The 10,456-nt window shown below is 44.5% G+C and overlaps 2 non-coding genes and 1 pseudogene across 2 annotated transcripts; all 3 read right to left on the reverse strand.

The window, feature by feature from the left end:
- Positions 1–1,694: 1,694 nt before the first annotated feature.
- Positions 1,695–1,766, reverse strand: TRNAC-GCA. The gene has a single exon. It is a non-coding gene; the product is annotated as a tRNA-Cys (tRNA).
- Positions 1,767–3,614: 1,848 nt separating this feature from the next.
- TRNAC-GCA lies at positions 3,615–3,686 on the reverse strand. Its single transcript has one exon. It is a non-coding gene; the product is annotated as a tRNA-Cys (tRNA).
- Positions 3,687–7,546: 3,860 nt separating this feature from the next.
- LOC102811096 lies at positions 7,547–8,404 on the reverse strand (annotated as a pseudogene).
- Between the last annotated feature and the right edge of the window lie 2,052 nt (positions 8,405–10,456).

The raw sequence follows: 10,456 nt of genomic DNA on the forward strand, positions 1-10,456 counted from the left end.
AGAGGGAACCTAGATCCAGAGGGCGTGGAGGAAGGTAGAGTCTCCAGTGAGTGGTGTCCAACCTGTCCAGGAAGGGCTGATGAAATGAAGTATAGATGGGTCTCTTGTGATGCAATGGTGAATAATTGTTATCAGGACTGATTGTGAGGGTTGGAAATCTAAAGATGGGCATTTTGTAACAAAGAGGGGAGTGATTGATTTATCAGTCTAGGAGCGGAGGACCCTGGGACCATCAATGGAGAAGAGCGAAGAGTGGAATCCTACCCAGAGAGGCAGTGAGGCCTGAGACGGAGGCAGAGAAGACAATGTCAAGAGATAGTGGGTCTGGGGGCTCGGGATCAGGAGATGGAAAGGGGCTGAGGACTGTGTGTGTGTGTGGTGCAGGCTTACAGGTTACACTCCTTGGTTGGGTGAGGATGCATGGACAGGTTGATAACTATGCCAATGAAATGATGGATGATGGAATGAATGTAAAGCTGATGTTCTCCCATGTAGACTATCACACAATTCACAATAAAAAAATAAATAAATAAAATAAAACACAAACGATCTGTTTCCCAAGTGCAATGGTGAAGAAGACACTAGGTAGGCATTTCCATCACAAATGGGAGAAATACAAGGTAAAAAGAAAGTGTAGAAGTCCGCAGAACAATTTTTCTGGGACCATTTGGGCAGAGACACAGCTCTCTACTTCCCTGGGCTCTGGGCTGAGGCACTTTGGTCCTGGGCTTCAGCTCTGCCTTTCATGCCCCTGGGAGGGTCGCATTTGGTTGGCAAAAAGATCTTTTAAGATGGAGCGGTCGTGGTGGTGGATGTGTGCCATCAAGTCAGTTACGACTCATAATGGCCTTGTTTAGGGTTTCTGAGGCTAAAAATCTTCATGGGAACAGAAAGCTTCATCTTTCCCCTGAAGAGCACCTGGTTAGACTTCCAGTTGCTGACGTTGAGGTTAGCAGCCAAGTGCATAACTCACTGTGCCACTCAGGCTCCTTTTAGGACAGAGTAGGTGGTTCTAATCTCATCCAAGTGATGTCTTGAACAGACAAAGGTATAGTTCGAGGAGAAATGGGAATGTGACACCAGGTACAGATGCCAAGGATTGCCCTCAGAAGGAATCAACATGGCTGAGTCCTTGAATTCAGACTTTCAGACCACAGAATTGTGAGACAATCCATTTCTGTTCTTTAAGGTCATCTACTTTGTGTTAGCTTGCTACAGGAATCCTAAGGAACTAAGATGGTGGCCGTTATAGATGACAGTGGGCTGGTGATGAGGAAACCCACACACACATATGTTGTTGTTGTGAAATGCCGTCGGGTTGGCTTCGACCCATAGTGACCCTGTATAGAGTTTCCAAGGAGCTGTTAGTGAACTTGAACCACCAGCCTTGTGGATCTATCTGACTTTTGCAGTCCAGCCCACTAACCCATGGTGCCACACCCCAGACTGTTAGTGAACTTGAACCACCAGCCTTGTGGATCTATCTGACTTTTGCAGTCCAGCCCACTAACCCATGGTGCCACACCCCAGACTCCACACATACATACAAGAAACATTTATTGTGGTTCCGACTAACAGCTGCACTCAGGAGAGGGTGGCTCTGTGGAGTTGTTCTTACAAGTCCCTTCAATAGGGGACAACCCTTCACTGAGGGTACATGTGGTAGCATTAGCTATGAAAATGGCACATAAATAAGGGGGCGCCTGGATTTGAACCAGGGACCTCTTGATCTGCAGTCAAATGCTCTACCCCTGAGCTACACCCCCTGGCAGGTTAAGGTAAGTAATAAATGCCTTTCATTTGTGTGGTAGCACTCAGCCATCCTACATCAACTGATGCTTCTGTTTGGGACTGACTGACTCATGACGAGGCACCTTCCCTCAGTTCTGTGATCTTCCAGGTTTCATCCCAGCTGGAGTCTCTATGGGGAGGAAAGGAATGATGCCTCCTCTGGAGCTCTGTTACCTTTTTATTTGAGGCCAGGACCCGGATAAGCTCTCTGAAACAAGTCAGGTGGTACTTCCCAGTCAGGAGGACAGTGATGGGACTAAGACCCACACAAGTTGCTGGAACCTCATCCTATTTTAAGTGATGACAGCCTTTTCCCAGATCAGTTATGGTCACAGGTACCAGGGGTTAGGATATTGTCTCTGTTACCTCATGCCACAGCAACGGAAATACCACAAACAGCTGACTTAGGAAACAGAAATGTATTCCCAGAGTTTCGCAGCCCAGATGTCCTAATTCAGGGCGTCAGCCTTGTGGGAAGGCGTTCTCTCTCTGTCACATTGGGGAAGGTCCTGGACTCCACTCCACATTTTGGGGTCCACAGTTCAATGAAGACTTCTATCTTCTTGATACTAATCTTCCCCTGGGTCTAGGAAGTTCTCAGTGCAGCGAACTTGGGTCCAAAGAGCACACTTTGCTCCTGTCTCTTATCCCTTGGTGGTTATTTCTCGCTGCTGTTTCAACCTTTTATACATTTCAGAACAGATTCACTCGAGCTGCAACACATCTTGTCACCCATACAATGCACCAATAACACTGGTGTCTCTATTCTTCCCTCATGGATATCCAAGAGCCCCGGATTTACAGCACACAGGATACTTACCGCAGATCACAAAATGAAGGAGAATTATTTCATAGTGAATCCCGGTGCAGCCAAGTGGACACACATTTAAGGGGCACAATTGAACCCATAACATTGCCCCTTGCTCCTCCCCCGAACCATTCAAGGTCCATGCCCACATGTAAAATACAATCACCGCATCATATCATCCCTAAGGTTTTAAATCAACTCCAAGCCCCAAATCTCCTAGATAAATAAAATTCCTCTTCATCTGTGAGCCTGCACAGTCTAGGAAACAACTGATCTGTCTTCAAAGTGCAATGGAGGACAAGGCACAAAGTAGACATTTCCATTCAAAACGGGAGAAATACAAGGGACCAAGAAAGTGCAAAAGTTGGCAGAATGACTTTTCTGAGACCATCTGGGCAACAACTTTGCTTTCTGCCTCCCAGATTCTGGGTTGTGGCTCTTGGTTCCTGGGCTTCAGTTTTACCTTTCAGGTTCACTGCGATAGGAAATCTTGGTTGGCAATAGGGTCTTTTAAGGTGGCATGGGTAGGTTCTCATCTCATCCAAGTGATGACTTACAAAAGACTACAAAATGTGACAAAAGAGGCAGATGCCAAGGATCGTCAGGAGTCACCTGAAAATAGCAGAGTCAGGGAACAGTTTCTCTTTCAAAGTTCTCAGGAAAAACAAAACTGACTTGAGGCTTAAGTTCAGACTGTGAGGCAATCCATTTCTGCTCTACAGGTCATCTACCTTGTTGTTGTTGTTTTTTGGTTACAGCAGTCCAAAAAAACTAAGATGGTGGCCTTCGTGGATTACAGTGGGGTGGGGGAGATGAGAGCAATGTACACATATAACATTCATTGTATCTCCTCCTTACCCACACAGTCAGTAGAACATTACTCTGTGGGCTTGTTCTTACACACTCCAACAGTTGTTAATGTTATTAAGTTCCAGTGTGGGATACTGTAAAACCCTCGCTGAGGGTCCAGGCATGGAATATGTGGTAGTGTTACTATCAAAATATCGCATAAATGAGGGGGCGCCTGGATTTGAACCAGGGACCTCTTGATCTGCAGTCAAATGCTCTACCCCTGAGCTACACCCCCAGCAGGTGAATATAGTCTATGTAATGCCTTTCATTTGTGTGGTAGCACTCAGCCTTGGAATATTAACTGATGGTTCATTCCCCTTGGAACTGGCTGACTCATGACTACATACCTTCCTTCAGCTCTATGGCCTTCCAGGCCTCGTCCTCACTGGTCCAGTAATAGGGAGGGAAGGAAAGCAGCCTCCTATGATACCCCAGCCCAATGGTACTAGCTTTGTACCATTCTTCCTCCTCCCCTGAAGACAAAATGGGCTATGTATTACTCTCTTGGGGTAACCATTGCAAACTAACACAAAGTGGGTGGCTTTGAAGAACATTCACTGTCTCACAGTTTGTTTGTTTTTTTAATAAATGTTTTATTGTGAATTGTGTGATAGTCTACATGGGAGAACATTAATTTTACATTCATTCTATCATATATCGTTTCATTGGCATGCATCCTCACCCAACCAAACGGTGTACCCTGTAGGCCTGCAACTCCCCCCAGGTCCTCATCCCCTTTCCCTCTCCGGATCCCAAGTCCCCAGCCACTCCATCTCTTGACGTCATCTTCTCTGCCTCCATCTCAGGCCTCACTGCTTCTCTGGGTAGGATCCAACACTCCACTTTTCTACATTGATGGTCCTAGGGTCCTCTGCTCCTAGAATGAAAAGTTAATCACTCCCCTCCTTGCCAGTCACTACTTACCTTTCTAAGTGGAGAATTTCCCGTCTCTGAAGGTCTGGATGTAGTTCGGGCTTCCATCTATACTCCCATGTAATGCAGAGGCTCCTCAGGAAACCTCCTTCACTGGACACATTGTAGCCCCATTTTAGGTATTCTAATCAGTTATAGGCAGAAGACGGGCTTACAAGCTTTCCATGTTGATATTTCTGGTTATTCCTTTCTCTCCCCCTCCAGTGTCTGTTTTATAATGTATTGCAAGGAAATCCAAGGTTCAAAAAATAGCCAAGCATCTTAACATTATTCCCCCCTTTTCCCCATTCCATCCATGTCTCAGTCTCTGTATTCCAGAGCCCTGTTGTTCCAAAGCTATGCCTACATCATTTTTCACATCTGTCCCATTTAGCCCATTCATACCTGTCTAATTGTTCTCCCATCTGCTTTGTTCTTCGATTCCTCTACTGTCTCACAGTTTTGGAGTTGGAGACTTCAAGATCGGGGTGTCATCCATGCTGATGCGTCTGAGAGTTATGAGAATCTGCTTGTCTTGTACTATTGCTAATTTCAGTAGTTCTGTGGAGTCCCTGCCATGGGCTGCCAAAAGAACCAATAGAGCCATTTTGGAAGAAGTGCAGCCAGAGTACTCTTTGGATGCCAGGATGACCAGACTTCGTCTTTCATACTTCAGACATATTGTCAGGAGGGAGCAGTGGCTGGAGAAGGGTATCATGTTTGGTAAGGTGGAGGGTCAGAGAAAAAGAGGAAGACCCCCCGATGAGATGGATTGGCCAAGTAGCAGCATCAATGGACTCAAGCACGGCAACAATAGTGAGGTTGGCCCAGGATCAGGCAGTGTTTCATTTGCTATGAGTCGGTACCGACTCGATGGCGCCTAACGACAACAACATGGACGTTCCAGGGTCATAGCTGAATGGGCTCCTTCCTCTGCCTGTCTCTCTGAGTCTGCTCTCCTCTTTTATAAGGATAGTCCTCAGATTAGGACAACTGCTATGACCTCATCCTAATATAACTGATGACCTCTTCAAAGGTCTTATTTCCAAACAAGTTCATGGTCACAAGTACTGAGAGTTAAGGTATTGAAGGTGTTGAAAGCTATACTCCATTCATGTCATCAGGACCAACTCTACTTTGAGGAGACAACTTTTCCACAGTCGCATTTGAAGTGCCTTCCAACCTGAAATGCTCATCTTCCAGCAGTGAATCTGACAGTCTTCGGGTGCTATTCCTAATGCTTCAGTAGTCAGTATTCTGGTATTCTCTGTTAGTGCATTACTGCTATTCATAAGGTTTTCAGTGACTAACCATTTAGAACTAGTCCTCCTCTCCTTCTCTCAAGTGTGTCTTAGTCTGAAAACGCAGCTGAAAACTGGGGTCCACCCTGGGTGACTTTATGGTATTTAAAATACCATTGGCATAGCTTCCAGCATCATACCAACACACACGCCACCACATGACAAAGTGACAGACAAGTGGGGGAACAGCTGTCTTAGGAAACAGAAATTGATTTTCACAGTTTGTTGTTGTTGATGTGAGGTGCCATTGAGTCAGTGCGAACCCTACGCACAACAGAACCAAACACTGCCCAGCCTGCACTCTCTTTACAATTGTAGCTACGCTTGAGCCCATTGCTGCTGCCACTGTGCCAATCCATCTTGTTGGGAGTTCTCCTCTTTTCTTGCTGACCCTCCACTTTACCAAGCAGGAAGTCCTTCTTCAGGGATTGGTGCTTTCTGATAATATGTCTGAAGTATCAGAGACAACATCTCACATTCCAGACTTCTTAGGAGCATTGTGGTTGTACTTCTTCCAACAAGATTTGTCCGCTGGTATGGCAGTCCATTGTACTTTTAATATTCTACTTCCACACCACTACTCAGATACATCAATGATTCTTTTGTCTTCTTTATTCATTGTACAACATTCACATGCATATGAAGCTATTGAAAATAGCATGGTTTGGGTCAGGTGCACTTTAGTCAGCAAACTGATGATATCTTTGCTCTTCAGACTTTAAAATGGTCTTGTGTACAGATTTACCTAAAGCTATGCATTGTTTAATCTGACTGCGGCTTCAGTGAGTGTTGATGGTGTATCTGAGCAAATTGCTGTCTTTGACAATTTCAACCTTTTCTCCATGTATATGGATGCTATTTATTGGTCCAGGTGAAGATTTTTGTTTTCTTTACATTGAGGTGTAAGTCATACCAAAGGCTGTTGTCTTTGATCTTCATCAGTAAGTATTTTAAGTACTCTTCACTTTCAGCAAGCAAGGTTGTACCACCTGCATATCACAGGTTGTTAATAAGTCTTCCTCCAATCCTGATGACATGTTCTTCTTCATATAATCTGGCTTCTTGAATGATTTGCTTAGCATACAGATTGAATAAGTATGGTGAAAGAGCACAGCTGTGGAGCACACCTTTTCTGATTTTAAACCATTCGGTGTCCCCTTGTTCTGTTTGAATGACTGCCTTTTTGTCCATATACAGGTTCCGCATGAGCACAGTTAAGTTTTCACACATACTTATTCTCCGCAATGTTGTCCATAGCTTGTCATGATCCACACAGTCAAAAGTCTCAGCTTAGTCAGTAATGCACAGGTATATGTCTTTCTGGTATTCTTTGCTATCATGCCACATCCATCATCGTTTCTATCACCAAGGCCACATTTTTCAAATACTGTTCCTTCCTTTTTGTTCCCAACCTTTGCATTCCAATTGACAGTAATTATCAATACATCTTGATTGCATGTTTGATCAATTTCAGGCTGAAGAAACTGGTTGTTGTTGTTAAGTACCATCGAGTCGGTTCTCACCCATAGCGACCCTGTACAGGGTTTTCGAGGGTATAAATCCTTACGGGAGTAGAAAGCCTCATCTTTCTCCCGCGGAGCGGCTGGTAGTTTCGAACCGCTGACCTTAAGGTTCACAGCCCGATTCGTAACCACTACGCTACCAGAGCTCCTTGAAGAAACTGGTAGAATTCTTAAATTTCATCATCACTGACTTTCATTGTTGGTGCATAAATTTGAATAATACTAGTATTAACTGATCTTCCTTGCAGGCATTTGGATATTATCCTATCACAGACAACATTGTACTTCAAGATATATCATTGTTGTTGTTGTTGCTAAATGTATCAATTATTTAATGAGGTTCTTTCTTTGCAAGAAATCTAGAATACTGATTTGTGAGGATAAATTCTATTTGTGAGAGCAAACACAGCACGCAGGTAGCCTTGGAGCTGGGGAATGGCTTTGATTTTTGGCATATTTGTGAGCCCACAGCTTTTTGATCCACTTTGCACTACTCTGTAATCTCATATTTCTCTTTCTCAGCGTCGCAGATCTCGCCTACTTGCTGTCTGGCCTTCCACAGCGTCTTCTTCTTGAAATAAGCATCCGTGAGATGTGTGGGGATCTTCACACCACTGATATCAACTTTGGTGGAGGTGGCAGTGACACATTTCTGGTGTGTTCTACGCAGAGGAACTTGACTGAGGGACAGAGGTCCAGTCACAAGGAGCAAACCACTGGTCAGTTGCTTCAGGTAAACCACTCTCTTGACTTGATGGTGCCCGGTGAGGATGATCCCGGGCGTGATGCTGGACCGCAATCTTCTGACATGCTGACTGAAGGAGTTTTTGCCATGGCTCAACAGTTTCCGAGGCACATCTTCAGTCGGGTAGTACCTAGACATTTTGCGCAGTTTAACCACTCGGGTACCACCATTCTTGTCACCACCAACTGGCTTTGTGACAGTAGCAAGAACCTTCTCCTTCTTCTTTTCAACCCTGGATTTAGCAGCTGAATATTTCCTCTTGTACATGGCATTTCTGGAATACATGGCCGATGGGGAATACCTGCCAATTCCTTGGACTAGGACAGGATTTCGGCTGCAGTGCGGCTTCCCCTGCTCGGGTGTTTTGCCCTTGAGGGTTATTAGCCTTCTTAGCTTTGCCACAAGCACCTGCTTTTTTGACTTCAGACTTTTTTACCTTGGTAGCTGGCTTCTCAACCTTTTCACCCGCCATCTTGCAAGATGGGAAAGAGCTCACACTAGATCTTGATAAGTTCCTTTTGATGATACTGCGATGCCATTCCTGTCCCATTTGTCATTCTTGTCATAATAACCCACGTGGTTGTTAGAGTCGACATGGCTAATACCAGTGCATTTCAGCTCACTAAAACTCTATGTTTATAGGTTCCATTTCATTTTGACAACTTCCAATTTTCCTAGATTTATACTTGTACAATCTGTATTTCAATGATTAATTTACTTGTGTCCCATCAGCAAATGCAAGTCCTGAAAGCTTTATTCCATTTGTGTCATCATGGTCAACTGTATTTTAAGACGACAACTTTGAGTGTCTTGCACTCTGAGGGGCTCATCTCTGGCACTATATGTGACAATATTCTGATGCTCTTCATCATGTTTTAATATTCAGTGATCTTGTGCTCTCTGACAGTGTTCTTCTACTATTCATAAGGTTTTCAGTGACTAATTATTTGGAAGTAGTTAGTCTCTCCTTCTTCCTAGTCTGTTTTAGCTGTAATCTCAGCTGAGATCTGTCCACCCTGGGTGACCCTGCTGGTCTGTCAAATACCAGTACAAGTGGCATAGCTTCCAGCATCACAGCAACCACATGTCACCACAGTACAACCAAGTGACTGCTGAGTTTAGGAGACTAGAAGTCCTAGTTCATGGGGTCAGCTCTATGGGAAGGCTTTCTCCCTCAGCCAGCTTGGGGAAGGTTCTGGACTCCATTCCCCATTTTGGGGCCCACTGTTCAATGGAGTCCTCTTTGGTCTTGGCACCAGTTTTCCCTGGGTCTAGGAAGTTCTCAGTACTTGGGTCCAAAGAACCTGGTCTGATCTTGACTTTTTTCTCTGGGTGGTAATGAGGTCCCTCTTTTCTCTGCTGGTGTTTGTAATCTCTTTTATATTTTAGAACAGATTGACTCAAGATGCAACCCATTCTTTTCACTCATATCCTGTATTAATAATGCATCTGCGTTTATTCCTGCTTCATGAGCTTCAAAGACGGCAGGTTATACAACACAGATTACATAATGAAGGATAATTAAATACTAGTGAGAATCATGGCACAGCCAATTAGGCACATATTTATGGGGCATACAATCCAAACCCTAACACTTCCTACCTCTCTTCTCCTCAACATGTCACAACCTTATCACATTCACTACAACATAGTCTTTAATCTCCTGGGGCAAAATTTCTCTTCATCTGTGAACCTCTACAGTCTAAAAAAAAACCAGTTATTTGTTTCCCAAGTTCAATGATGGATGAGGCACAAAGTGGAGATTTCCATTACAAATGGGAGTGATACAAGGTACCAAGAAAGTGCAGAAGCCTGCAGAGCAATTTTCCTGGGGCCATTGGGCAGAGACACTTCTCTCTACTTCCCTGGGTTCTGGGCTGAGGCACTTTGGTCCTGGGCTTCAGTTCTGACTTCCATGTACCTGGGGAAGACAAAATGTCTTTTAGATGGAGTGGTGGTGTTGGTTTGGTTCTGATTCATAGTAATCCTGTATAGCAGGGGCAGGAAAATTTTCTTTCTGCCAAAATTTGTAACCTCATTTGTGGACCATACAAAAATTAGCCTGCTATATTTGGTCAAACATTTAATTAATTCACCCTTAATGTGACGAACTGGAACTGTAGTTGCCTTGGTGGGCTAGACAAAATGATTTCATGGGCCTCATACAGCACGTGGGTCTGACATTCCTTACCAGAGCAGAAAGACCCCTGTTTCTCTCTCTGAGCACCTGGTGGAGTCAAACTTCCAAAGTTGCGATTAGCAACGTGTAATCACCCTGCCACCACGGCTCCTTTTCTGATGCAGTAGGTAGGTTATAATCGCATCCAAGTGATATCTTAACAAAAAAGAGAACAAATAAAGATAAAGGCAGAGGAGGAAAGACGATGGGATAGCAGAGACAGAGGCCAAGGATGACCAGAAGCTACCCGAAGATAGCCAAGAGTCAGGGAACAGTCTCCTCTAGCCTTCAGAGGGATTCAGTAGGGCTGAGCCCTTGAATTCAGAACTGTAGACCAGAGATTTG

Source organism: Chrysochloris asiatica, unplaced genomic scaffold (assembly GCF_000296735.1).
Source record: "Chrysochloris asiatica unplaced genomic scaffold, ChrAsi1.0 scaffold00041, whole genome shotgun sequence".
In the NCBI taxonomy this organism is placed as follows: domain Eukaryota; kingdom Metazoa; phylum Chordata; class Mammalia; order Afrosoricida; family Chrysochloridae; genus Chrysochloris; species Chrysochloris asiatica.